The sequence below is a fragment of the Bidens hawaiensis genome, unplaced genomic scaffold, assembly GCF_021521415.1.
Source record: "Bidens hawaiensis isolate Kalapana, Puna unplaced genomic scaffold, B.hawaiensis_p1.1 tig00018670_1, whole genome shotgun sequence".
NCBI classification, from domain to species: domain Eukaryota; kingdom Viridiplantae; phylum Streptophyta; class Magnoliopsida; order Asterales; family Asteraceae; genus Bidens; species Bidens hawaiensis.
The window spans coordinates 213,199-216,617 of NW_027492831.1; the positions used below are offsets into that span (position 1 = coordinate 213,199).

A 3,419-nucleotide genomic window follows, 5' to 3' on the forward strand; every position below is an offset into this window, starting at 1 on the left:
TAAGTTTGAATTTGGTAAAACAGTTGATTTTAGCGTGTTTCTTATAAACTGATCAAATACAAAACTAAACCAACAAAATTGTTAAAATTTACCCAAATTACCTACAACTGTTTAGTAAAACACAATTTTCAGTTTTAGGAAACTCGGTTAAGCCAAGACTAAGAAACCTAAAGTTCGAACCGATAAGCACTCATCTTCTTATAATTCAATTTGAAATCTAAACCGATTCAAATTTGGTTTTGATTATGTAAATTTGGATTTCGGTTTAATAAAAAGGTAATAATAAATCTAACCTAGAAACCTGAAAAATATGTACACCACAAGTTGATTTGGGTTTAATTTGTATATGTGTGCGTCAAATTGAAGACGGAAACTGCTTTTCGATTTAGGGTTTTTGGAATCTAGAGCATAACGTACTAACATCCTTAATCTTACATTCCTTGTTGATCTAAGCTTACTCCAATCTAAAGAAGACGGCGCTGCTCAGGTGAGTAAATAATCTGGAATGCCCACCAGGAAATGTTTCAATCAAGTTTGCCATTATATTTCTTTAAATAGTTGTTATCTTGGATGCGAGTAATTGAATTGAGTATGTTTCTTACATTATTCATGTGCTATCTGGATGTCTTACGCCCGTGAAGTTAAAGGAACCTTAGACTATTTAACATGTTGGGCTTTATTCTTCTGCTGCTTATATCCTGGGTACTTCAATCACCTTTTTTATCATTTGAAAAAAAACACACACACCTAATGTTACATTTTTACTTATTGTTATTACATTGTTACTTCTTTAATTTCTCATTGTTTAATACATGTGTAACCCCTAATTTATGCAAGTTTAATTTCACATGTAGATTGGAACTTCCTAATGCCTTTATAATATGCAGTTTTCAGGAACTCGAAACATTTAGTGGTTGGGTGATAGTAACCGGATTCGAGATCGGCGGTCTCCCAAGATATGACCCTTTGAGCGGGTTAGACTCCAAAGAAATAAGATAAAGAATTAGACATTTGTCTTCATAATTTTCTACTTCTTAATAACAGAATTCAAATGCCTTTTATAGGCAACAAACCAAAACAAAAGAAACTACCCACTATCCTATTAAGTCGAACCATTACCTATAAACCGAATTATAACTTAAATACTTAATGCAAACTAAATAAACAAAACACTAGATAATATGTTGCATGAGAACATGGGTTGAGGACATGCATGAATTATGGCCTACGTGGGTGACTTGGTGAGGAAGGAGCACTCGGATCGTATCATTGGGGTCGTAGCTTCAACCTCTTTTAGTTGTAGCCATTGGAAAGAAAGTGCAAGAAGCGGATGATCAGTCATATTTATTCAAAATCCTAACAATAATTGGGTTGCCAGAGGCTGAATGCTTGCACATATATTTCGGTTAAGGTATTTAGTTTATTAAAGCTATGAACAAATATTATGATTGTCTACAAGTAATAACTGACTAAATGAGGACATCATAGTAGTAAGCTATGAACAAATATGATCTCTTATTTAGTTAATGCATAATAATGGATGAATGTTATACTTAAAAGACTTTTGTTTGACATGTTTGAGCGGGTAAATTATAGGGTTGCAGATGTTCATGTCAATTTATATTACTTCACACAACAATTTGAATATTTACATGGATTTGCTCAACCGGTAGGTAAAGCACCAGAACCAACCCACTTCTATGCAGTTCGTATAATGATCCAGATGTAATTTGAAATGTGTAGGTTAGGTCAGTTTAACGTACACTTATATGTGTTTGTTGTAGTTTGCTAATAAGTAATAACTGACTAAATGAGGACATCGTAGTAGTAATAGAACAGTAAGAAACAAATATAAAAGAAATAGATTAATATGATTATTTATATTTATATTTATATTTGACTTGAATATTTGAAAGATTAAATAAAATGTTTTAGGTTAATAGTGAAATCTTTATGACAACGTGCAAGAAAGTGTACGTTTGTTGGGACCTCTTTTGCTAGAATGAAGTTTTGAAACTGTTATACAAATCTAACTTTTTTTGCAGAGAAAGCGAGAAAATGCAAGTGGCTTGCTCATGACAACGCTGCCGTATTTAGTGTGTGTTGGATAAAGGTAGTAAAATTCAAGGATGTGCGTTGCATTATAACCCACTGACCCTTATGAAATCTAAGAAGTAAGTTTTTTTTTTTTATGAAGTTTATATTTTGGTGATTTGATTTTTGCTATTTTCCAACCCGTTACGAGGCTGGGTAATAGATTATTATTTTTATTTTTTTCCACTTTATACAGTATATATTTTGGTTTACTTGCATATGAACTTTTTAAGGAATGTCACCACAGCTGAAAATACTCGAGGTAAGAATTTCATAATTTGTATTCAGTTGCCACTTGCATGTATCTCAAGTACATAAATATTGTAGGCATGCTAATAAGAAGTGATGGCATTCATATTGGAGATTATGCAAAAGATTACAAAAGATGATATGGAATTGGGTCAATTACATGGATAAAGAGATGAAAAGTGTTATTTCATAGAAGGAGAGAGAGATCCAACATGAAAAGTCAGATTAAAGAGTTGAAGCAACGGTTAGACGCCAAATCTAAGATAAGCAAGATCTCTGTTTGTGCTTCAAATTTTAGTATTTTGTGTGATTGGAACAATAGTGTAGGCTCATAAATTTTAAGTCAAATTGCTTTTATTTTTGTTAATGTCAAAAATTCTCAAATTGATGTTTTTAGTTGCTTGGCTTTCAAAACTTCTATACATGTTGCACTAAAACTATGTGTAAACGTGTTGATGCGCCTCAACACTACAAACATGTATAAGCGTCTTGATGCGCGGCAACGCGCGCGGGTCGAATTACTAGTTTCATGTAAAAACACGGTTTTATAAAAGTAAAACTTTGTTGGATAAAATCTATATCATCATTATCATGTGTATGTAGACTTCAAAAATTATAAATATTAAGGACAAGTAATAAATAAAAAGAAAATTGGAAAGAAAAGAATGACGACAGGAATAAGAAAGTTCCCTAAAAAGATTCTGGTTCAAGTGGACCACTTCTCTGGCATCGCCTTTACTTAATTTTTTATTTTTTATGTTTAATATCATTTTAAATTATACACATGGTGGTGTATAATTGGTTATATAATTATATATGTGTAAACAACTCAGTAAGGTTCAAAACCGTGTCGTTTATATACATGACAAACCAATATTTATTATCTAATGCATCACCACTCTGGTGAAGGTTTACTCTCAAGAGTTTCCTTGCTGAGGTGGTTAAAGGTTTAAGTCTCGGAAATGGAAAATTTGTCAAAAGTCTAATTTTATTCTAGGCTTTCATTTCGTCCAGACTTTCAGGGCTTATTATGTAGACGGAGGGTGTTTTCTTGTAAGATCTTGAATAGTTTATAA

The 3,419-nt window shown here is 32.1% G+C and overlaps 1 long non-coding RNA gene across 2 annotated transcripts; it reads left to right on the forward strand.

The window, feature by feature from the left end:
- The first annotated feature begins 1,277 nt into the window (after positions 1-1,277).
- LOC143556713 (uncharacterized) lies at positions 1,278-2,859 on the forward strand. Of its 2 annotated transcripts, none has more exons than XR_013139424.1 (3): positions 1,278-2,174; positions 2,291-2,356; positions 2,422-2,859. It is a non-coding gene; the product is annotated as an uncharacterized LOC143556713 (long non-coding RNA). The 2 variants fall into 2 exon arrangements; XR_013139423.1 differs by having other exon boundaries at positions 2,458-2,859.
- The last annotated feature ends 560 nt before the right edge of the window (positions 2,860-3,419 follow it).